This window comes from Halichoerus grypus, chromosome 9, assembly GCF_964656455.1.
Source record: "Halichoerus grypus chromosome 9, mHalGry1.hap1.1, whole genome shotgun sequence".
Classification (NCBI taxonomy): domain Eukaryota; kingdom Metazoa; phylum Chordata; class Mammalia; order Carnivora; family Phocidae; genus Halichoerus; species Halichoerus grypus.
Window position 1 is genome coordinate 17,544,853 of NC_135720.1, and position 25,923 is coordinate 17,570,775.

At 45.8% G+C, this 25,923-nt stretch overlaps 1 long non-coding RNA gene across 1 annotated transcript; it reads left to right on the forward strand.

Annotated features, from left to right (window-relative positions):
* Positions 1–348: 348 nt before the first annotated feature.
* LOC118537851 (uncharacterized) lies at positions 349–18,291 on the forward strand. Its single transcript, XR_004918311.2, has 3 exons — positions 349–437; positions 5,366–5,456; positions 18,057–18,291. It is a non-coding gene; the product is annotated as an uncharacterized LOC118537851 (long non-coding RNA).
* Positions 18,292–25,923: the final 7,632 nt, after the last annotated feature.

Consider the following 25,923-nt stretch of genomic DNA (forward strand, 5'->3'; position numbering starts at 1 on the left):
GGGACTTACAAATATTAACTCACTTAATGTTTCCAATAGCTCTAAGAGGGTGTTTCTGTCAATAGTCCCGACCTGCAGATGAGAAAACCGAGGCACAGAAAAATTTAAAAATTTGTCCCTTTCTGGTAGAGGAGGGATACGAACCTATCAAATGCTACACATAAAACGAAGTAATTCAGGATACAGGCTACTTTCCAACCTCTGCACTCTTCAATCCATACTTCCTAGGTCACCGCGGAAGAGCGAAGAAAGTGACAGGCTTCCCGCACCAGAGCCCGAGGTGCCGGCATTACTTCCTCTCACACCCCATTGGCTGGGACCCAGTCACATGACCACAATTAACTACAAGGGAAACCCGGAAATGCAATCTGCGCGGAGGAGGAAGAGGAAAAAGTCGGTTGCGTCTAACAATCCCTTCTACTACGGGGAAAGACACAGTAAGTGATATAAAAATATTCACTTGGAGGGAAAAAAAAAGCCAACTTCTGTATTTAGTTTTTTTTTTTTTAATTACACATCTAGGAGGGCTAAATGAATATAGGTGGTGAGTTCCTTCGGCAAATGGCATTTTTTGAGTGGCCTCGTGCCGCAGGACAGTTCACAGAATCGACTGCTTTGTGCCTGTGCCATGGGTGGGCGGTGTGGGGAAGCAGTGAGCTTCGCCTTTCTTCCCCCACCCCTCCCGCCATGTGGTGTGTGCCCGTATTCCTCCCCTCTCAGCCCCCCTTTCCTTCACAGGCTTGTTTTGTTCCCCTCAGACCCGATTTAGGCGTGAAGCCGGGCAGGGTCCCCTCACTCCGGTGGCTCTGGAGCAGCAAGAGAAAGACGCTGTTCACTGGGGCAGAGAAAGCTGGGGACAGACCCGTGCCCCGCTACCCTCAGCCCCAACACCTGCCAGCTCCAGTTGACGCGGGACAGCCCTGCTGCTCTGAACCTCAGTTTCCCCGCTGGGTACATCCGGTTTCCACCAGGTGTTCTCCCAGAGTCTGAGAGGAAAGGCCTATCGCATGTGGGTGAGAGGAGCTATTTCCGGAGCCTGGGGGGATGAAAATCAAGGCTACGTGGGGTAAGAGGTGGTTCCACCTCAGAAGGTGGCAGAACAAAGTGATGACTCAAGGATAAGCGGGCCACAGAAAAGAAGTGTTGACCCTTCCCCAGCGCACACAGATGTCCCAAAGCCACTGAAGCAAACAGGCTGCCGGGCTGGGCAGGAAGTGAGGGTCCTAAGGGAACACCGTGGCGCGGGCACACTCCCACCCTTTGGGGACCAGGGAAGCACCTGGAGATCCTGGTGGGCGCAGCGGTGAACCAGGGAGCCCTGGCCCAGTCCAGCCCCAGCTGCTGCCTTGTAGGAATTTGGGGCCATGGCTGCAGGAATACTGATTTTTCTTTTTTTTTCTTTATTTAAATTTAATTTAATTAACATATAGTGTATTATTAGTTTCAGAGGTAATTTAGTGACTCATCAGTTGCATATAACACCCAGTGCTCATTACATCCCATGCCATCTTTAATGTCCATTACCCAGTTACCCACCCCATCCCCTACCCACCTCCCCTCCAGCAACCCTCAGTTTGTTTCCCATAGTTAAGAGTCTCTTAGGGTTTGTCTCCCTCTCTGTTGTCATCTTGTTTTTCCTTCCCTTCCCCTATGTTCATCTGTTTTGTTTCTTAAATTCCACATATGAGTGAAATCATAGGATATTTGTCTTTGATTTATTTTGCTTAGCCTAATACCCTCTAGTTCCATCCAAGTCATTGCAAATGGCAAGATTTCATTCTTTTTGCAGAATACCTGTTTTTCAAAAGGAATGGAAAATCGGGACTTTTTTTTTTTTTTAAAGATTTTATTTATTTGACAGAGAGAGACACAGCGAGAGAGGGAACACAAGCAGAGGGAGTGGGAGAGGGAGAAGCAGGCTTCCCGCGGAGCAGGGAGCCTGATGCGGGGCTCGATCCCAGGGCTCTGGGATCACGACCTAAACCAAAGGCAGACACTTAATGACTGAGCCACTCAGGCGCCCTGGAAAATTGGGACTTTCTGTGACTCTTCATTCTAAATTGCTGATATCTATTTTAAACCATTTAAAAAACACTACAAGTTAAACAAAACATGTGCACAGGCCAGAATGACCCCAGGCGGACAGTATGTGGCTCGGGATTAAGTCCATGGGATACAGCCCCCCACTGAGAACTGTCTTTGTCCAATCCGGAGCCGTTGGAGATGCTGTCCTGGTGTTTGCAGATGTTCTGTGTTTGTGGCCCGGGAGGAGCAAGGCCCTGGACTCACTGAACAGGAAGCAATTAAGATGAGGACCAAGTGGTGATGGTTAACTGCCATGAGCACTTTCCAGCAGGAGAGAGTAGTCCTCATTCTTCCTGATGGCCACGGAGCTCAGAGCCCTGGACTCAGCTGCACAGAATGATATGCTCCTGCGCAGGCCTCAGCTTCGTGGACCCCCACACCCCCGCCCCCGGCGCGTCAGCTCCCCGGTGTGGTTGAGCTGGCTCAGCATTTGCAGCAGTCAGTGGGGGTGCCCCTGCCTGGAGACTCCAGGGGTGTTAAATTTATGATCATTGGATTGAACTAAAAACACATAGAAAGCTTGATGTTTGTACAGATCCCCTGGGGAAACCTTTGTAAGCCAAAAGAATCTTGTGGCAAGGTGGATGAACCATGCCTTACCTCACTTAAGCCCTCCTAATTTCTTGTATGCATTCAGAATGTGAGAATCCGGCTTTCTGAAACTGAGGCTCATGTGAACCTCAAGCAGGAGAGTTGGGGGACACGTTTGGACGCTACTTCAGGGGTGGGAATGCCCCTCACCCATAACCCTGTGATCAGCAGGGTGGGGCCGGAGGAGAAGGTTGAGAACCAAATGCAAGTAAAAAGACAAGACTTTGAGAAAAAAATAATTGTATTTGTAAAACTATTCATTATTTAAAAGCATGACTTATTTAAAATGGTTAAATTTATGTAATTATTAAAATATATTAAATTGCAATTATATTTTAATGTCTATCAACATAATGAATTCATTAACATATCAATTTTTATGATCATTAAAATTATTTTTAAGTTATTAACAACAGAAAACAAACTATGGATATGATAAGGGACAGATTTCGCTTATAATAATAAATAGATACCATGTTGAGAAGAAGGAAACAAAGAATTGGAAGCGAAATAAGAACAAAAGACAAGAAGTCCTGGAAGAAAGGACCCAAATAACTGTTGACAGTTGGAAAACTACTCTTCCAAGCTGTTGAGGCTGCTGACCAGCTATGGAACTCCCAGGAAGCCATTAAACCTCTCTTTGTACCAGTTTCTTTACCTATAAAAACGGGAATTACACAGCCAGCCCTATTCATCTACCTTATATCTACCTCATATGCTGTTCAGAGGTCTTACGGGATTGTTGTGAAATCATTGGAAAATTACAAAGTTCTATAAGACAGTAAAATAGTTATGATAATATAAATTTTAATAATGTAAATGACAAAAGCATAGACCAGACAAAAGTAGGCGAAGAGCGTCCAAAGAATGGGAGAGTTGGAGGAGTGGTTCTGTTGGTTCCGCCTGGTTGGTAGATGTGGCCATCAGAACACATTTTCTCCTGCTCTCTCTGCCCTTTAAAATTGAAATTGTCTTTGTAATCTTTTGAATGGCCCTGATTGGCCTTATTTCCAACTTCAGGGTTTACATTTTAAATAAATGCTTGCTCTGACATGGATTTTGTTCAAGTGCAATATGTGAAGAAATTTTGAGATTTACATTGGCTTGACCATGAATTCCTGGACACTGAAAATTCCTTGTCCTTGACCTTTTATCAGAGATTGTTTTCTTCCCATCATAAGTGCCTCAACATTAGATTTGGGACCAGCATGTGTTTAATTATTCCAAGTCATATTTTTTATAGTCTAAGTGTATGGATGGTGGTTCGAAGGAAGGAGAGGGTGCGGCTATGAGCTGAACCTGAGGAAAGACAAGGTCTCCTTGACCAGGAGTTGCTCTGGTGTAGTGACTCTCTCAAACAGATTTCCTTTTGTCACTTCTTATGGTTCTCCAATAACTTAATGAAATCCTAATTCCTTTTTGTCGCAAACCAGCCCCTTGACAATCTTGCTGTAATCCCTTTTCCACTTAGTCCCCTAATAAGCCTAGGATAATACAGGATGATGCAGTGCAGCAGGCTTAAAGAGCAAACAGTCCAGATTGTATGTGGAGGATGGAGGGTGCTGGGGGGGTGCGGTCTCCAGGAAAAAACAACAATAATAAAATGATACACCATCTGATATGCTTAAGCATAAAAAAGTTGGTTAATAAATAATCTGATGGGGGAAAAATGAAGTCTCAGTATAAAGAAAGCAAACCAATGAAAACTACTGGAAAACAAAACATTTTGCAAGAATGAAAACATAATAGTAGATTACTTGGGTTTTGCAATGAGTATTATTTACAAGAACATACTAATGTCAGTACCTTTATTGATTTAGCTAACAATGGGATACAACTATTGGGAGGATGGCAAGAAAGGACGTGGGGGTAGGGAATATAGGAGCACGAAATCTTCATCTAGCATAGCAGAAAATCAATAGATAATGTCCAAGTTTTTTTTGTTAAATAGTTCCATAAACATACTACTTAGAACTCTAGAAATAAATATCACTCCCTTCAGTATACCAATTATAGAGGTCTGTCTTCATGTTCTAAATGCTCAGTTTAAAAATGTCTTGCTCTTCCAGGAAGCATTTATAGCTCATTACCGATCCCCAAGGCACAATATACACTCTTGTTAAGGTTCATTATTACAGATGATGGATGTGAATCCCTCTTTTGTGTCTTTTTTGAAATTTTTGCAATTTTTTTTATCAACTTCTTACAGGGTAAAATTAGATGATCGTAATTTTTTACCTTATCATTCATTGTAGGGACGACAAAGAAAGCATCCCGAGATCACATGTCCATTTTGCCACTTTCTGGTTGTCCATTGCACTTACATTATTAGTGCTCACCTGTCTATTCTGTGAGGCTCATTTCAGTTCAATTTGGTAGTATATCTTGAAAACTACTTTCAAGTAGTTGAAATGAATGGGGGTCATTGTCATACACACACCCGCTGCCAGGTGTGGAACTGCTTCTCGGGGCTGTAAGTGACATGAGGCAACTGACGGGAACTTGATGATGATGTCAGTGACAACTCATACATAATGTAAGTCATTTAATTACTTTTAATATAAAAATTAAATACAGAAGTTCTAATATGCTTACCCTTTATTCTAGTGAGTTGTGTGTCGTCCCCCCGCCCCCTCAGGGTCACAAGGTGAGTCCTTAAAGGGTTCACATCAATGTATTCACTTTTCAGTCTTTCCTAAAATGTCTCTGAGGCACCAAGGCGAGAGCGTGGACCATCAGGCGCACTAAGGGAAAGAGGAGCTTTGGCCAGTGCAAAGCAGGTAAGATAATTCCTTGAGTTCTTTTTTTTCATTGTCACGTTTTATGTATATTTTGTTTGCCATTTAAGAACATTATACCTTTGCAGGTTTAATCAAACACATTTGCATCAAAGTCAGGTAATTATACTCAACTAATGAATCACTGAACATTATAGCAAAAACTAATGATCTACTATGACTTGGCTAATTGAATTTAAATTAAAAAAAGAAAAAAAGAAAAAAGAAAAAAAAAGTAAATCTGACAAAAAATGGTAGTTCTGGCAGAGGTCTGTGTTTAGCTTGTTGTTCAAGTACCTTGAATTTTTAAAGCGCATTAGTAGGATAAAGGAGTAATGTTGACTTGAATTTATCACTGAAGAAAGCCAGCTATTGACAAAAGTGTTCATCCACATGCTCCCTAGGAGCCTCTGTCTTCCCAGCAATATTAATAAGAACTCTAAGCTTCCAGGTAATAACTTTTAAAAGCTCCTCTTTTCACTATAGAATAACCATGGGTAGCCTTAAGCTTTGATAAGGGTGGTTGGCTGCTTGTAATAACTCAGCAATTGAAAAAATGAGTGTAGAATATATAGTGAATGGGGGTGCAAAGGAGGACACGTATTTGTAGGAGAAAGCTGCTAATTGGAATACAAACCTTTTCCTCAAGACATGGACATAAATAATACAAGACAGAAGCTTAAAATTTCATAAATGAAGTGTGGATCCAGGGCTGTGGGATGTCGAGTGGGAGGGAGGAGTGAAAGTGGAGCCAAGGCATTAAAATCTTGAAGGAGGAGGCGTTGCAGGTGTCCTGGGGGACAGGACTAAGAAATCCAGAAATGGGCAGAAATAAGGAAGAGGCTGTACCACCAAAGGGCCACAGCAATGATTTCTGAAAGGTTTGAATATTTTTTTTAATGGGTAATTTAAATAGTCATTTATTTGTATATTTCCAATCCATTTTCGTTCCCATAATTGACTACACATGATATGGTAAAAACATTTATTTATATATTCATCACAGTGGTAGTTTATTCTTCAAATATACATGCGGCCATAAATGTAATTTTAAAGCATGATCAAAAACTCGGAAATGCTAGTTGCTAGTTCTTAGGAGTTCTACTTTATACATATTGTTTGAATTAGACTTCTTTTTTTGTAGGAGCAAGGAAAATTAAATAGTACTAAATGGTTCATAGCAAAAAACAGTGGTCCCTGCCTCACCCCTCCACCTCCCATGCTTCTGGTTCTGATCCCCAGAGATCATCACTTTAAATTCAACTGTTTTGTTTGAATATTGACTTCTAGTTTTCTAAATAGTATGCTTGTGTGAGTTTCTTAAAAGTTGAACATTGCCTATTGATTTTCTGTTATGCTAAATGCAGATTTGGTGCTTGTATGTTCCCTTCCCCCACGTCTCTGGCCATCTTCCTAATACTTATGTCCCATTTTTAGTTAGGTCAATAAAGGTATTGACAGTAGTATCTTCATATAAATGATATTCACTGTAAAACCTAAGTAGTCTACTATTACTATGTTTTCTTGCTTGCAAAATGTTTTGTTTTCCTGGGCTTACAATTGCCTTGTCCATTTTTCCCTTTATAGTTTTCTATATGAGGAAGGCTTGATCTTCTCCTATAAAGTTGTTTATGTATCAACCAATTTTTTAAGATATGTAAACATATCGGATAGTCTTTTTTTATTGCTTTCCTTTTTTTTCTTGGAAACCTTCCTCCCAGCGTTCTCCATCCTCCTCATACAATCTGATCTGGTTCCTTCTTCGCCCAGCTACATAGTGTCATCCTCTGTTACTTTGCTGAGTTGGATTCTCTGTTTTCTGGGTGTTCTGTTCTCTTTTTTCCCCAGATTACTCTTTCATTTTTCTGCCACATTCTGCCATAGTCAGTCTCCCATGGTCCCCAGAGATCCATGCTGCCTGAGGTTTTTGCTCTTATGGAGCCCCCTCCTCCACTGAATCAGGGCACACCTGCATTGAATGCAGTGAAAGTGATGATGTGTCACTTCCGAGGCTAAGTCACGAAGGGCACTGCAGCTCCTGCCTCACTCTCTCGGATCTCGCTGGCTCTGTGGGAAGTCAGCTACCATGTCACAAAATACCCAGCCTGTGATGGGGAACTAGTGCAAAAGTTCATTTGTTCCCAGGGATGGCTGGGGGGCAGCAGCAAAGAAACCGGTAAGAGAATTTTTCATTTCAATTTTGCACTGAGTTAATATCCTTAGATTTGTTGAACATTGAACACATGAATTCACCCTAGTTTTATATGTATTTATTCATTTCTGGGCAAGTCTAAGGAGATGGGCCATCGTTCGATTGCCCTCAGGCACCATTTGGCCTCGCTAAGTCACTGGCGACTGTCATAATTTAGTGAGCTGAGCCAAAGACGCACTTCTTTCATTTGGATTACTTAGCTGCTAATGGCATTAAAAGCAAGCTTATAAATCAAGTCACTGTAACACAAAATGTAAATCAAGATTTTCAGAAACCAAGTATATATAATCAGAGTGCTCTGACAGAAAATGGGGTTTCTGGTTAGTGATAGGTCAAGGGCTCTTGGCACCACTAATAAAACAATTTATTTAAATTGTTTATTTTGTCTTTATCTTGTACTTTCCCATTTTGTTTATGTTTCATAATGGGTATAGTATGTTCCTGGAGTAATAATACCTTTACAGAATCTGTTAATAAGTACATACACCTATATTTGGGGTGTGTATTCAAAATTTTGTAACTGACAAGCATGCAAGGTCAAAAAAGTTTGCAGAGCACTGATATAATGAAGCATCCCTTTTCAAGAATTGCTCAGGAGAGGGATTGCTTGGGGACTCTTCTCCAGGCTGGCCCAGCAAAGAACCACACTGTGGCCCTTCATGCTCCCCCTTGCTCACAGCTGTTGTCTTAAGATCCAGTGTGGGTTTTGCATATTTTATCTTGTTCTATGAGGTAAATAATTATCCCCATTTTCCAAATGAGGACACTGTGACTCTCTGGGCTGAGTAACTGGCACCACATTATATAACTGTAAGTGGCAGAGTTTGCGTTTGAAACCCAGACCAGACTGACTCCAAAGCATATGTTCCTTTTATCATTATGCTGGCCAGACCTTCCACACATGTGGCCTTTCTACAACTCCATTTTCACTTCATGAATCCTCTGCTTTACCATTCCTAAGACGTGCAATGCTTTTACACTTGAAAACGACAAATCAGGCTGCGTGTGCAGCCAAGGGGCAATCCTAACCAGTGGTCACTGTGCTTGTGCACGCTTCGCCAGCATCCTGGGATCGAGTCTGGCCTCTTGCAGCCACGCATAGTCTCGGACCACAGCAATTTAATGATTCTGTGTATTGAGAAACATGACCTTTTCCCCAACATTCGCACTCCCTTCAGCCAGTGAGATATGGTTTCCCTAGCAAATCATGCCCGGTTCTCTTCATACCTTTGTTTCTGCTCTTTCTTCTATCGGGAACATCCTTCCCTCGTTTTCTTCCTGGTTGACTGTTTTCCAAACTTCAGTTCAAGCCTCACCTTCTCAGAGATGCCTTCTGACAGCCTCTGACATGTTTCTCCCTCGTCAGCCTCACCATTATTCTTGTTGCTCTTGGAGATCAGGGCTTCAGCCACCTCTGTGAACATTAGCGTACAGAACTTTGCATAGGGTAGTCAATATATGCAGCAAATGTTTGTTGAATGAATACATGAGCAAATGAATGAATGAAGGCAGCATTTCCATGGGATGGAGACAGTGGCCATCATGGTGGGGCCAAGACCAGCTGGAGATCCGTGCAGTCATCTTTAGTCTGGAAGCAGCACTGTGCAGTAGAGGGCACTCAGCCTTTGGGAACAAAACAAAACAAAACAATAAGAAAAAAACACTGAGTTTGAGTCTCAGCATGGGCACTCACCAAAATGAGACCATTTTTCTCTCCCAGGCTGGTAGCTGGAGGCCTCCTGTGGGAGCTGGTGGCCTCCTGTGGGAGCTGGTGGGCAGGAAAGGACAAATGGAACGCACAGTTGTGGGGCGCCACTGAAGCTTGATGGGGGTGAGCACCATTGGACACTCACCCCCATGCCCCTGGTGGCCATGCAGTAGGAGCAAAAAGAAAAAGGAAGCAGGCTGGCTTCCCGGAAGAGAGCGTCTCTCTAGCGCCCTCTACTGGCAAGGTTCAGCACCATACCAGCACCATACCAGCAGCAAGGGGGAAAAGCTTACCTAAGAGCCCAGTTCCGTGGCCCAACATGCCATGGAAGGAGAATTTAGAGTTGAGGGGCAATAAACTGATAAATGGCATACCCCTCCCCTTAAATGTATTGAAAGAATGTACAACGAAATGTATAATTTCGAGAAGGATTCATTTCCTCCCAGGAAGTAGCCAGAGGCTAGTGGCCACATGGGAGCGAATTTATTCTCACAGGGGTTCTTAACATTTTTAGCTGTTGGTATGTGGTGAAACCTGTCTGTTTCTTCTCAAGATAATGTTTTAAAATACGTAATCTAGGGATGCTTGGGTGGCTCATTCAGTTGAGCATCTGTCTTTGGGTCAGGTCATGATCCCAGGGTCCTGGAATGGAGCCCCGCATCGGGCTCCCTGCTCTGTGGGGAGCCCACTTCTCCCTCTGCCTGCTGCTCTCCTTGCTTGTGCATACTCGCTCGCTCTCTCTGAAATAAATAAATAAATATTTAAAAAAATAAAAAAATACATAATCTAAAATGCACAGAACTACAAAGAAACCAATTACATTGAAATACAGTAATAAAAATACTTTTTATTTATTTATTTTTTTAAGTTTTTTTAAATTTATTTAAGAGAGAGAGAGTGCGCAGAGGGAGAGGGAGAAGCAGACTCCCTTCTGAGGAGAGAGCCCAATACAGAGCTCGATCCCAGGACGTTGAGATCACGGTCTGAGCCGAAGGCAGACACTTAACCAACTGAGCCACCCAGGCGCCCTGTAAAAAATACTTTTTAAATAACTAAGTTTGTCATATAGTTTGCTGGTTAATTTTATGTGTCAACTTGACTGGATCATGGAGTACCCAGATGCTAGGTTAAACACTTTTTGGGGGTGTATCTTTGAGGGTGTTTGTGGATGAGATTAGCATTTCAAATTGGTAGAGTGAGTAAAGCCATTGCCCTCCCCAATGTGGGTGGGCCTCATCCAATCCATTAAGGGCCTGAATAGAACAAAAAGACAGTGGAAGGGTCTGTCTGACAACTTGCGCTGGCATATCATCTCCTCACCTCTCCTGGACTTCTCTCATCCCCTGCGCACCTCCCCCCCCCCCATCTCTGAGGACTATTATCACTGCCTCCCCTGGGTCTCCAGCTCACAGGTGGCAGACATGGGGTTTCTCAGCCTCCCTAATCATGTCCATCAATTCCTCATAATAAGTCATTAGTTTTGATTCTCTGGAGAACCCTGACAAATACCTCAAACGCTTCTTTATTAATGCATTAAAAAACAAGATCCGGCATGGGTCTAAAAGCTACATCATTTCTAAGTAGCAGTGACTGGAAATGACATTGTGGGATCTCTGTAACCACTTTGAGGTGGCCTGAAAATAGTTTGTATCAGAGGGTGCTATTCCTGGTGGTGTTGCTGACACTCATAATTGAAGAACATACTACATTTCAGTGACAGGTTTTGGGGGTGAAAGAAAGATGCAATTCTATATAAGTTTGTGGAGTCTCTGAGTTCAGAACCCCTGTCAGGAGGTATTTCCAGCATTAGCGCTGAGGTTGACCTAGACCTCACTGCACACCAGGCAGGTTTTTTTTTTTTTTTTTAAGATTTTATTTATTTGACAGAGAGAGACAGCGAGAGCAGGAACACAAGCAGGGGGAGTGGGAGAGGGAGAAGCAGGCTTCCTGCCAAGCAAGGAGCCCGATGTGGGGCTCGATCCCAGGACCCTGGGGTCATGACCTGAGCCGAAGGCAGATGCTTAACGGCTGAGCCACCCAGGTGCCCAGGCAGGTATTTTTGAAACACACCACGGGCTCGAATCACCTCACCCCACCTCACCCCAGTGTTCCAGTGCGCACACAGTACTGTTGTGGAAGCTTCAGGCTCTTCTCTGCATGAGCCCGTAACTGAAGGCCACTGCTGTTCCTCGCGCCCCCCCCCCCCCCAACTGTATTTACTGCCTCCTGCTCTGGAAGCCGTGCAAAACACAACTGCCCATGACCTTAAATGTGAGGAAGAGGGAAGCTCCCAGCTCCACAGTGCTCCGTCCCATGAAAACACGACACACTTCATAGTTTTTGGTGGTTGGGGGGGGGTCACATGGTTCTGCTCACGCGCAGGCCAAGTGAGTCAAAGAGGATGCACTTGTCTGTTTGGGTGGTGCTAGGTAGGACAGCTGACCCACTGACCACTGGGCTGGCGAGGATGAAGACAAAGCTGACTTCTGTCGTTGTGTCATCTAGTTTGGAAACCTAAGTCCAGAAAGGCAGGCCCAGAAGATAGGGCAGAGTGGCCCAGACTGGCCAGCACAGGCTGGAACACAGCCCTGAAGTCCAGGGCCTGCATGTTTGTGGTTTGCCCAATTCCACTCTCCTTTGGGGCAGCCTCCTAACAAATGAAAAAAAAAAAAAGAAAAAGGCAAAGGCAAAGGTGCTGGCATGCTTTACTGGTGTGTTCTCTTCCTCTGGCATATGTCTGTCGAGCTGCGGTGTGTCCCAGGCACTGTGCTGGATGCTGGGGAAATAATGATGAAGTGTTCCAGGCCTCTGGGAGCTCAGTCTAGTGAGAGAAACAGACAAGGAGGCAAATAATTACAGTGTAGTGTGATAACTATATAGGCTCAGAAATACATCTGGTGCTGTGGGAACAGGGAGCCAAGAGGGCCCAGTCACTCCATTTTTAAAAAATGACATGATTGATTTGAACATTGCTAAGAGATGGGGCGCTTGGGTGGCTCAGTCAGTTAAGCTTCTGACTCTTGATCTCAGCTCAGGTCTTGATCTCAGGGTCGTGAGTTCAAGATCCACGCTGGGCACAGAGCCTACTTCAAAAAAAAAAAAGTTGCTAAAGAGTAGATATTAAAAGTTCTCATCACAAGACAAAATATTTGTAACCATGTAAGGTGGTTGTTAACTAAACTTATTGTGGTGATCATTTCACAATATATACAAATCTCAAATCCTCATGTTGCATACCTGAAACTAAGGTAAAGTTATATGTTAGTTATCTCTTAATAAATTGGGGGGGGAATGCATATAAGGCAGATATAACCAAAGTAAATGCTTTCACATATGCAAAAAAAGAAAAAAAGGCAAAAAGCTTTACTTTAAAAAAATGTTTAAAGTTTATTTATTTGTAATCTCTACACCCAACATGGGGCTTAAACTCACAACCCTGAAATCGAGTCAAATGCTCCCCCTGACTGAGCCAGCCAGGTGCCCCAACAAAATGCTGTATTTTAAACTATGAAAATAAAACCCTCTAAATTCTAGGTTAATTTCTTTTTTGTGGTTTTACCCTAATCAGAAATATAAACAACACATATCAAGTCAAGAGGAGAGAGTAGGGACAGAATTTCTTTTCATGACCCCTTGAGAATGCACTCGATTTCCACCCCCTCCCACTTCCAACACACCTTTACCTCGGGCCCACTCCTTCCTGAAGCCAACAAAAAGGCCAAGACGTCAAAAACAAGAATAAAACCGTTTCTAGAATTCCATAAAGCAGCTAACGTTGACAACTCATTCTGGTCGCCATCCCTCTGAGAGACATGAGCCAGTTCCTAACCGGGGAGGATCGGGGAAACTGGAACAGCACTCAGTCCTGGGCGACACCGCGCACCCCAGCCACAGCCCAGGTTGGGCCAATGCCCGGAAGCCGGGCCAGCTCTCGCGGGCTGTGGCGTCCTGCTTCCTCGGGGACGTTGGGCAGGATGAGGCCTCTGGTGAACCATGGCAGTGTTTCCATGCATGTTGATGGAGGAGAGGCTCCAAGATCTCTTCTTAATGATGACCCAGTGGTCCTCATTTCCTGGGTGGAAAAGTGGGAGCAAGAAGCTAGAGCTGAGAGCCTGAGCGCCGGCACAATTGGTAGCCTTCATGACACTCAATTAATACGTTTCTGGGATAGCCTGCAGTAAAGTAATGGGGACCGGCATGTCCTCCTTACCTTCCCCTGCCAGAAATAAAAGAGTAAATTCGTTGTCCAATTTGTACATTTGGAGAGTGCTAGGAGCAAAAGCAGCATTCCTGCGTCAGGCATATATTTGGCCTCACCCAGCTGTGTTACCCATGATCCTGAAGAAAAGGAAAAAAATTTCTTGATTGTGAAAATCATTCTTTCATGAACTTTTTGAATAGATTCTCCAAAATGAACACTATACATTTTGTCTAGTGTTGGAGGGGGAAAAAATACCTGCAAGGAAAATTTGAGTATTTGTAACATCCTCCACGATCCAACAAGCATGAACCCCTCATCAGACGTCCCTCTGTGGGCAACTCCCTTAAACCGAAGCCAACAGGCGAGTGAGCAGGGGAGGTCCCCGAAGGCTTACGCAGTCACAGGCTCCACGTGTCCTGACAGCAGAGAGAATTACTACGGTGTGCCTCCCAGCAAAGCCCTATTCCATACATTCTGGGCCTGGGACGAAATAGGAAGTGCCCAGGTGCCAAAGTAAATGAGGTTCCTCCCTGGAGTGGTGCCAAGGCCCTGATTTTAGACCACAGCTGAAAGGGCCCTTGGAAAACTTTTGGAAACTTCCCCTAGGAAAATGGAAGAAATTCACACACTGTCCCTGTGTCCAGTGAGAAGGCTCCAAATCTGCTCTGCAAACCACCACAGGGCGGTGCAGCTCTCAGAAGTGGGGCCTTCATCTGTCCTGAGGAGGCCCCTGACAGACACTCCAGACGCTCAGTCTGTTTTGGAAGTAGTGAGCAATTCTGAGTCAATGAGCCTGAACCCGGAGAAAGGGGGGACCTTCTCGCCAAAGGCTTAGGTCCCAGGTCTAGGGCAACTTCTAATCTCTCCCCCTTCATCCTCCTTCCCTCCAATCCTCCTGTTACTCACTGCCCCAGAAACACCACTCTGCAAGAGACTTTCAATGTGGCACCTGCCACGGAAGCCAAGAGGTGGGTTCTGGGAGCTAAGTGAGGAATGACACTGGGCAATGGCGGAAATGATTGAAATTAATCCCAGAAGAGCTATGTACGAGGACAAGGGGGCGGTGGGGGCCTGTCTTCTGATGAGACACGATGGCCCAGGTGTGGCGCCTCCAAGCCCTGTCCTCCCACCCCTCCATGTGACAGAGGAGCGAGCACGTGCAGCCTGCTCTCAGCTGCTTTCCTGGCCCCCAGATGGAGGCCCTGCATCCTCATCCTCACAGGTGGGTCTGCAGTCCCGGACATGCAGGAAGGGAGGGACGCCAGGGGAGAACAGTGCCTGGTCGTCCCTGACTCCTGCCATGTGATTCCATTCAGTTCTGACCAGAGCTCCCACTCCATTGGGGTGCAGCCCCCCACCCTGTGCCCCAGCGGACACTTGAGCCCCTTCAGAGTTGAGTCTGAGCTCTTGTGTACCTGACTAAGCAGAACTTAAAGTAGCTGCCAAAAAGGAAGGGATCAGCTGGTTCTCTGCCTGGGTGGATACACCGGTCACCCCCCTGTGTGGTCACTTAGTGGCACCACCCAGTGCTTCTGTCTTAAGGCAAGTAGTCACTAATTACCCTGAGACATTTCTGACCTGAACAACTCAGTCCCCACATATCCCTTGTGAGGCAGAGTGCTCACTTAGAGGAATGTGGGTAAATTTGAATAGGGACCAAGTTGCCACCTCAGAAAGAAAGTCTCCTATCCTCTTCCCTTTCGAGAATGCAATGTGATAGAACCCCCCCCCCCCCAGAGATGAGTCAGACGGGAAAGGACACTAAGGGCCCCCAACAAGCAACCCAGTTCTGGGGAAGTGTGAGTCCAGATGATAACCTGTGCCCAATGCCCCCACCAGAAGGTCCATTTGTCGGCTGGTTTGGGCTGACTGTGTGACTAAGGCTCAAAGTGTCCCCAATAAAACCAGACAAAGAGAGCATCCTGTGGGGCTGAGTGTAAACCCCCCCCCTGGGGGCTTTAAGCCTCAGACAGACGTAACTCTGGAGAGATTGGACTTGTCCTTTGTCCTCCCTCAAAATAAAATATGACTTTGGCTTTTGAGTTCATTTGGAGTGGTAAAAGCAAGGACACATTGAACCATAAAGACAGTTTTCAACAGTTACCCTAGAGCAAGAGAAATTATGATGGCAGAAAGTTGGAGTCCATTCGTCTTTGACTGGTTTCTCTGGCTCTGAGCCTAGCCTATTGTTTGGAAGCAAGACACGCCTCTTGCAGCTGAATACGTCCTGGGATGCTTGGGCAAGTTTTTCGGGCATGTCTTAGGAAGAGATACAGGATGCCCTATAATTTGGGCAAATGCGGACTAAAGAAATTAAATTTAATTTAAAAAAGGGGGCGCCTGGATAGCTCAGTCAATTAAGCGTCTGCCTTCATCCCATGTTATGGTCCTGGGATCCTGGGATCAAGCCCCACATTGGGTTCCCTGCTCATGCTCTCTCTCTTTCAAATAAGTAAATAAGATCTTTAAAAAATTAATAGAAAAAGACTATCCCACATTGGTAAAGGAGATCAAACTGGGTAGTTATATTCAGAAATAGAACAACCTTGAAGCTGTTAGCAGTATTCTCTTCCTTCTAGTATTGGTCCTTCAGATGAGTGATGTGTTTAAGGAAACTGAGCAGCATGTACGAGAATAACACAATGTGACTGAACGGAACTTTAGCCACTTTGGGGCACTTTCAAACATGGTTTTGAATTGATTTATGAGGAATTGGTTTATTAGGAAGAAATGAAGAAATGACTATGATAGGATCTAGCAGTTCTTTCTCTGGGTATATACCTGAAGGAAATGAAATCACTATCCTGAAAAGATATATATACTCCCGTGTTCATTGCAGCATTGTGCATTTACAGTAGATGTGGAAGCAACTTAAGTGTCCATAGACAGATGAACGGATAAAGAAGATATATCATGGAAATCTACTGAGCCAAAAAAGAGAAGGAAATCCTGTTATTTGTGACAATGTGGATGAAACTTGAAAGCATTATACTAAGCAAAATAAGCCAGACAGAGAAAGACAAATACTGTACGATCCCACTTACGTGTGGAACCTAAAAAAACCAAACTCTCAAAAATAGAGATCAGATTGATGGTTGCTAGAGGCAGGAGGTGGGGGTGGGCGAATTAGGTAGAGGGGGTCAAAAAGTACAAACTTCTAGTTATCAGATAAATACGTTCTGGGGATGTGAGGTAGAAGGGGAGGACTACAGCGAACAATAGTATTTTACATATCTAGAAGTTGCTAAGAGTAGATCTTAAAAGTCTCATCACAAGGGGCAAAGGTTCATAACTGTGTGAAGTGATAGATGCTAATTAGAGTTATTCTGGTGATCATTTTGCAGTATATACATGTATCAAATCATATTGTATACCTTAAACTAATACAATGTATGTCAATGATACTTCAATAAAACTGGAAAAAAAATAAAAGGAAACAACCAGATGCTTTGCAGGTGTGGTGGGCATCCAGAGGCCTCCCTGAGGGCTCTTGTTTGTGAGGTCAAATGCTCTAGTTAAGGGCACTATGGCAGGGCTCTGCATTGTCAGGAAAGTGGTGGTGTCGATGAGTTATTCATGTCTTGCTGGCGGAGGTTGGACCTAAGATGGTGGGATTCAGACAGACAAAGAAGGGTGAAGAAATTCAAGCAAGATGAACATGGGAATCACTGTGGAATATTCCAGAGTCATTGAAGAGGCATGGCACCTCTGACTCGAGCGGGGAATAGCTGTATTTGTGGAGGGTCTTGAATGCTACTTTCAAGATTGATTGCTATTCCCTGCAAGAGCCTGTGATAAATAAGAAGCGTTCTACATGTGGAGACACTTAGAGTCAGGTGTGGTACATGCTCAGCTGGATTATGGAGTTGAGACTCTTCTGTCTCCAACATCTCACCGTCTGCTCCACAAATACCAGATCCCTGGAATGAGATGGCTGTGGAATCCTCCTCTCTTTCCCCCAAACTTGGACTACTGCTAATCGGGGAAGGTGTTCTCAGCAAAGATTTTATAATCACAGGTAGGACGTGGTGCCCCGGCTCTACAGTGGCATCGAGGACCCAAGCTTTGTCTGTCTGTCTGATTTCCCCCCTCTGCAGGTGGGCTTTGTCCCTTGACTGGCATCACATGGGGTGCCATCATGTCAGGCTCTCGCTCCCTCGTGCCTGTAGGTGGAGCAGGAGGATCTTGCTCGCTATTGGTGAGGGAAATATTACCCCGATGACTATGGTCAAGTGAACTTGTATCTCATTGCCCAGAAGTGGGTCCAGTGCCCACTGGTGGCTGCCAGGGAAGCTGTTGGAAGGAGTGCCCAAGGAAGGGGGCTGCCACTGCCTGGTCTGGGCCAATCACGACTCATCTCCTGGGACTGGGAATAGTGAGGCCAGACAAATCTGAGATTCTGAAATAAAGAAGGGAGATGGCAGCTGGGTAAAGATTAGTGGGGCAGTTTGGACCTTTCCTCCCATTCTCCTCTTTTCCCAGGTGATGACATCGAGGCTGAGTGATGGAGGGCCCCAGGTGCCCAGGGTCACAGAGCAAACACAGAGCCAGAGTGTGCTCCCTCCAGGATGGCCCCTGGCTTCTCTACGGTGATGCCAACACAAAAAAACAAGGACTGTGTGGCTCAATTCAAGTTCTGAAGGCCCTCATCTCAGTGATCGTACTCATAGTTCTTAACTCTCACTATGCATCCCCACTATGGGGAACTTTAAATCAAGGAAAGAAAATGTCCAGGTTCCATCCCATGAGATTCAGATTCAGTTGGTTTGGGGTGAGGCTGAAAAAAACCCTGCTTTTCAAAAGCTTTTGAGGTATAATGGTGTTTCAATGTGTCAATTTGGCCTGTGTTCCCCCCAAATTCATATGTCAAAACCCTACCCCGCCCCCAGTGTGATGGTATTAGGAGGTGGGGCTTTTAGGGCGTAATTAGGTTTAGATGAGGTCCTGAGGGTGGAGCCCTCAGGAATGGGATGAGTGCCTTTAGGAGACACGCGAGAGCTTGCTGCTTCTCTCTCTTTCCACAAGAATACAGTGAGAAGTCAGCAGTCTGCGACCCAGAAGAGGACCCTCAGCAGAACCTGACTGTGCTGGCCCTCTGATCTCAGACTTCTAGCCTCCAGAACTGTGAGAAATAGATTTCTGTTGTTGATGAACCACTCAGTCTGTGGTGTTCTGTTACAATAGCCCGAACTCAGTAAGACAGCTATGGTCCCCCGTTATTCAATTAAACACTAACTCAGGTGTTGCTGTGAAGGTATTTGTGACTGTGATTATAGTCCATCATCAGTGGACTTTAAGTAAGGGAGACTAATCTGAGTGGACCTGATTCAGTCTGGTGAGAGGCCTCGAGAGCGGAGCTGAGGATTCCCTGGTGAAGCCTGCGGACCGCAGCTTCTGCCTGCCCTTCCCGACATCATGTCCTGTGGGTTTCAGACTTGCCTAGCCAGCCCCGACCATCACAAAAGCTCAGCTGCGCAGTAGCTCTTTCAGTATGTATCTCCCGCAGGTTCTGCTTCTCTGGTTGAACCCGGACTGATACAGCAGGTGATTTCAATATGACCGGGGACTTATTCAGGAGTGGTTAAGCCAAAGGGCGTCGGAATAAAATAGCTCAAGGTCAAAACTCATCTCTTCTGCCTACATCTGTGTGAGGGCAGGTCCCTCAGCTGCAAAATGGGGATCATAGTGTCTACTGCATCCACACAGCATGAAGGTCACATCCTCTCCTGTGCACAAAAGATCCGTGAGCATCTGGAGGGAAGGGTAACCGCTGCTCTTCTTACAACGTGGAGCTATTCTGGGCTATTCAGTCATGGGAATGAAATGCCATTCAAACAAAAACCAGTCTGGTTTCCCATCTCATTGTTTGACAGCTAAAGTTTAGGACTCTGTTTTGGGGTCACCTAACACTTGCTATGGCAGGCAGGACGGCACCTGTGCACACGCAGACACCCAGCCCCACCAGATGCAGCAAAGGGAGGGCTCCGGGAATGAAAGGAATAAAAGACGGAAGCCAAGAGCTCCACAGTGTTTCCTAAAGCGACTGTAAATTTTACCAGTTTACCAGCAACATTCTCCAATGGCATTTTAATAAGTAGTTTGGTTACAAGGCTCGAGATCTCTGGTAAGTAGCTCAGCCGTGGAAATCCTGCTTTCCCTCCCGCCGCCGCATTTCCTTTTGGGGGCTGGCGGCACCACTGCTCCCTCTAGCGGTGCTGGGTGGGCACTTTCCTCCCTGGGAAGTTGGCAGGTTGGGCGTTCAGTCTGGCACATGCGTGCCCTCTGGTGGCCGCACGCCGCAGCGACTGTTCCCTCCACAAGGGTAGGGGCTGCAGGTCGGGGATCTTTGCGTTTGCTCTGATAACTTTTTTTTAAGCCACAGATGCTCACATGCCCCAGTAGAGCCTTTGATAGGTGGAGAAGGTCTGCCTTTTTATCGATTTACTCTGTCACCAGCCATCTGTGTATGACCTCAGCCACTCCTGTCACCTCTTGGAGTCCTGTCTCCTCACCTATAAACAGGATTAAAATAGATCCTCTACAGTTTTAACATTCAGGATTCAAGAACTTGTGATTCAGGGACAGTCACTCATTCAACAAATACAGTGTGTCAAGTGCAGAGGCTCAGGCTCATCCGAGAGCAAGCCTGTGCGGTCCAGGGTCTTACATGGTAGCAGGAGGGATGGGTAATAAGCACCATGAAAAAGAAAGAAAGTAGTATGTCAGAAAGTGATCAATGCTACTGCTAAAAATAGAGCAGATAAGGGAATCAGGAGTGGTAGCAAAGCTAAGATGATGGAGTCAGGATAGGGCTCTGCCAGGTCAGCTTTGAGCAGAGACCTGTAGGAGGGAGGTGGGGGGGGAGTTAGTCATGAGGATTGGGGTGGGGGGATGACTCTACCAGTCATTCCAGGTGGAGGAAAACACCCTAGGAAGGCCCAAAGCACAAGGCTGACAGATTTGAGGACCAAAAGGAAGGCCTGTATGGGTGACTTAGCCAGCTGGAAGGATATAATAATGGGGTTTGGGGGGACCAGATAGGAAAAGGGGGACGAGTACATAGAACCCTGTCGGCCACTGTGAAGAATTTATCCTTGATTCTTAAAGAGGCCACTAGAGGGTTTTGAGCAGAGGAGTGGCATGATCTGCCTTATGTTTTAACAGGGTCTTAGTCTGTTTAGGCTGCCAAAAAATAAAACACCATGGGGCACCTGGGTGGCTCAGTGGGTTAAGCAACCGACTCTTGATTTCAGCTCAGGTCGTGAGCTCAGGGTTGTGAGATCAAGCCCCTCGTCGGGCTCTGTGCTCAGCGTGGGGTCTTCTTGGGATTCTCTCCCCCTGCTTGCACATGAGCTCTCTCTCTCTCAAATAAATAAAATCTTAAAAAAAAAAAAAAAAACCACCATGGACTGAGTGGTTTGAACAACATTAATTTATTTTCTCACAGTTCTGAGGCTGGAAAGTCTAGGATCAACCCTCTCCATGGCATGCAGAGGCTAGCCTTCTCACTGTGTCCTCACACGGTGGAAAGATGAAGCCCTGCAGTGTTTCCCTCTTCTTGTAAGGGCACTAATCCCACCCCAGGGCTTCCCCTCACACTCTCATCTAAACCTAATCACCTCCCAAAGACCCAGCTCCTAATGCCACGACAGTGGGTGTTAGGGCTTCGACATGGGAATGTTGAGGGGGCACGTTCAGTCCTGCAGTCCCTCAGGCAGCGCTGTGAGCTAGATGGTGTGGGGAGGGTGACTGACGACCGGGCTGGGGAGAGCAGGAGGCTGGGGAACAACCCAGCCAGAGGCCGCCGTGGCTGTGTCTCGGTCAGTGAGGTAGCAGGGGAGGTGGTGAAACATGGCCAGCTTCTGGAGAGGTGGTGAACGCAGAGACAGTGGGATTTCCTGACAGGCTGCAGGTGGAGGCTGAGAGAACGAGGTCAAGGATAGCCAAGGGTTTTGAACTGGGTACCTGAAAGTTTGGGATGTATTAAGGTTAAGATGTCTATTTGTGAAGGGAATTGAATGTGCAGAGTTCAGGGACTTCGGGGGGGAGTTGTCGCTGGAGATAATGACCATACTCTGAGATTTATGTTCAGATCTCAGTCCTGTTACTGACTGGCTGCGACAGTCTTCAGAAGTGTCTCAACTTCTCTGAGCCTTGTTATTCAGGACGTATTTGTTCATCACCCCCATGTATCAGGTGCTGTGCTGGATGCTGGGAATACAGGAATAAAACAAAGTCCCAGCTGTCATGGGGCTTACCTTTGGTGAGATAAAGATAATAATAAATGACCACTTGGAGTTGACTGAATGATAAAGTATGTAAATTGCCTCAAGCACTCGATATGGTGCTTTGTCTAATAAACAACTGATTCTACCACCCTATTCTTGCTTCCTACCAATCAGAGGACAAATAGTGTCACATGCTTGAGGTGAGGGGTGGTGAGGGGCCAGAGGACATTTGGAGTGGCAGCCTTCCAGTTCTCCAGAAACTATAGAACTGACTTCCTAAGAATAAAATGTGGAATATTCTTACAGAAATTATAGAATGATATGTTACATCCCCAGCAGAATATAGTCTCTGATCTTTATTCTTTGGTTTTATTCTGGAGCCCACCTGAAGCCAGCATAATGTTACAAATGAGATGGTGCTGGACGAGGCATGGGGAGTCTAACAAGCTAATAGCAAACAGCTGGGACGGTAGTTTGTTTTTGTTGCAATCAGCGTCCTCTTAGTTAAAAGCATTACACTTCTTATATTTACAGATATATTCTCCTATGGCTTACCTTTTCTTTTCTTTTTTTTATTTGATGGTGTCCTTTGACCCAGAAGAGTTTTTAATTTTGATCAAGTCCAATTATGTATTTTTTCTTTTGTTGCTTGTGCTTTTCTTTATCATCTCCAAAAATCCTTTGCTTAATCCAAGGTCATGAAGATTTACTTCCATATTTCTCGTAAGAGTTTTCTAGTTTTAGCTCCTACATTTGGGTCTATGGTTCACTTTGAGGTCATCTTTGTATATGACGTGCAGCAGGTAGGGGCTGACTGCAGTTTTTCACAAGTGGGTATCAGTTGTTTTAGCACCATTTGTTGAAAAGACTTATCTCCCATTTCAGTGTCTCATTTAGTTTTTACAGTAGTCCAACGAGGTAGGAATTATTGTCCCGGCTTGCAAGCTAGGAAACTAAGGCCCGGGGAGATGAAGTGACTTGCCCGAAGCCCCGAGGAATTCCACGTAAGAAGTGGAATTTAATGTGACTCCAAAGGCAAGACTCCTTCAACAATACTGAATCGGGTGTCTACCACAATGCCAGGAGTAAAACACACAGACACAAAAAGAGTCTTCATTTGATGCCTTTCCTTTTTTTTTTCCCAGTTAGCTACACCGTTCCTGAAGAGCTGTCACTGTCAGGAACTCTTGAGGCCAGGAAAGATAAATAAGCACACTTCTGATTTTCAGAAAGCCAGTAATACAGTAGAAATGAGGAAGTGTCCTACAACTAGGATGGCCTTGGAAGTGTGAAAATTAAAGGAAACCTCACGAGGATGGGGCCGGGAGGTTTGGCAAAGGAGAGCTCCCAGGCCCTGCCACTTGCGGCTAACTGCAAATTCAACGGGAAGGGATGCACCTTGGCGGTGCAAACTCCTTTACTACCCAGCGAGGGGAAGAAAGGCTTTGCTCTTGCCCTGGCAACAGCCCAGCCGATGAGAGACGGTCACAACCCAGCCAGTGAGAAGCCGCTATGCTTCCAACTCCCAGTTTTCTCCAATGGACTCTGCTCGCAACACCTCCGCCGTTCTCTGCGCTTTCTCTGTAGAAGAGCATCCATCTCCTTTATGCTAAGGACTTGCCCATGGTTTTGCCCCAGTGTGTTTGTCCTGGATTGCAGTTCTCTGCTATTCCCAGGTAAACCCATCTTTTGCCAGTAAAATACCTGGCAGTTTTATTTTGAAGGTTAACAGAAGTCAGTATTCTTGGTAAAAGCAACAGAAAACAGCTTTAGGAGACAGGGTCACGGGCGCGGAGGGTCAGCAGGAGACCAGGCGACCAGCCAACACACCGGAACCCAGGTAGGTGCCGCGGCTGGAAAGCAGGAAGCCACGGTGGGTCTCGGGCAAAGGCAGCAAGGCCAGGACATCCCGGCCAGGTAGCACCCCGCTGTCGACACTTAGCCCGATTTGTGCGCAGGTCTTTGCATTGGTAGGTCTAGATCCCGACCCAGGTGGAGCATCAGGCCGGCTTACGCAGCCTGAGTCGCGTCACACACTGTGGGCAGGGGGCTGAGGGGCACTCCAGCCTATGCACCTCACACGCCAGGAGGAATCCTCCCAAATAACGGGGGGAGTGGGTGCTCGAAATGCCTACTCGCAGGACAGGAGAGAAACCACTCTTCTCTCTGCTGGTCCAGTTGTGTTTTGTTCTCATGGAAGAGCCACACTATCTCCTTCTCATTTTCAGTCCTCTCCATATTTCACATGACCTGTTCCCCTGATGAGATTAAAATCTCTCTGTGCTTAGGTGTTTTACACACCACTACCTTGCATCTCCCATTGCACCTTAAAGACAGGCTTACAGCACATATTTTCAAATTGCTGATGATCCCTAGGGTACCCCAGGGACCACAGTCAGCTCTTCAGAACCCACGTGTGGATTCTCCTTAGCCAGTTTAAGTTTGACTTTTTCCTTCCAGCCCAGAATGATGTTAACGACTCTACGCTCACCATCAGTTGGGGATGCACGGAGGCCTCTGCCCCCTTCAACATCAGCCTAATTCCAAAGAGGGGCGGTGAGTGGCTGGAGATGGATGGGCTCTGTCAGTGGAGGACGTGGGGCCAAGTTGTAGCTTTAGCCTTGCCCATACACCGCTATTAATATTGCTTCACTGGGAAGTTCAAAATGGGAGTCTTTAGTTTTCGAATGTTAGGGGTGCCTGAGAAGAGATGTTTGATTGCCCATGGCATAAGGAATCAAACAAAAGAAAGGCTGAACAAGCTTTGGAAAGAACAGGAAGACCTCGATTGCTGAGCTTCCTGGGCACCACGTTTAGACAATTCAGTTCCAATGCTCCTCTGTGCCTGACATTGAACTCCAGAGCCCAGTTCTGTGGTAATGGAGGCTGAATGGCCTGGCAAGAGCTGCCCTCACCACTGGGAGAGGCCTGGGGGACACCATGACTAAAGGTTGTACCAGGAACCCCTAAAATGTGAGGACTGCAGTTCTCCCAACGGAAATGCAGTGTGATTATCCAAAAAAGGGGAGTTTGGATAGGCCTGGAAAGCAAAGCCCCAGGCTGGCAAACATGTTCAAGGGGAAGCTAGAGAAGTGAGGGAATGTGTGATGGCTGAGGGGGTCCCCGGACAGGATCCTGAGCAAGAGCAGAAGGATTAGACGGTTGGAGGGACACCTCTCTATAGTCATGGCTGGAGTGAGAAGGAAAAATGAGGTGAGAATGTGGGGGAATTTGCAACTGTGCTCAAAGAAGGTCCAGAGAGGAGGCCCAATGGATGGTTTTCCAAGTGTTCTATTGAATGAAGGAAAAGATACCCAGTCAGGATGAGAGGCAAGTGGATCAGGAGTCTGGAGATACAGGAGATAATTTCTCAGTTATTTTCTCGTGCTTTTCAAGACTTTGTGTTTCTGAGTCTAATGCTGTTAGCACACGGGCACACAGTTATAACTCACATTAGCTACCTCCTCTGACCTTTTTCTCTCCTCGACTGAGTCAGTTTTTCCTCTGGTTCCCACAGCTCTTCGCACACATTTCTCTCACGGCTGTGACTGTATTCATTACCCAGGTGTTGAGAATGAACGGGAAGGTGGTAAAGTCCAATCAGCTTGGTCTTAACTGCTGAGGCTCCCACACACATCCCGGGGTCTTTCCACATTGGACTCAAACATGGTTTGATTAGGACCTTCAGGTGCTTGTTAAAGGGCACGAGAGCAAACAGCTAAATCTCCTTTCTCTGGTGTAGTGTTGGGCGGGGCGTGTGTGGGGGGATGCTTGCAAATAAAGCTGCCGTCCTGACTACAGCTGAGCGAGTATGCATCGTGCCTCTCAGGCTCACACATCCTGCAAGGAAGGACTGCGTACAGTGTGCTCTGAGTGGGTCCTCCTAGCTCAGAATAAGAGAGCCTTCATTCTGAGGTCTCCAGAATGGTTCCCGTGGTTGGAGAACGACAGCCACCCTTCTGTTTTCTCCATGCCCTAATCAAATGTATGTGCTTTGTAACTTCTAAGTGAATGCAACATAAGTATCCATATATGCATTGCCGCTAGAACAAACAAACACCTACCACCAAGGTTGGGTCAAGGTTTCTTAGGGATCACAAGAAAAAAGTATCTTCTTTGAA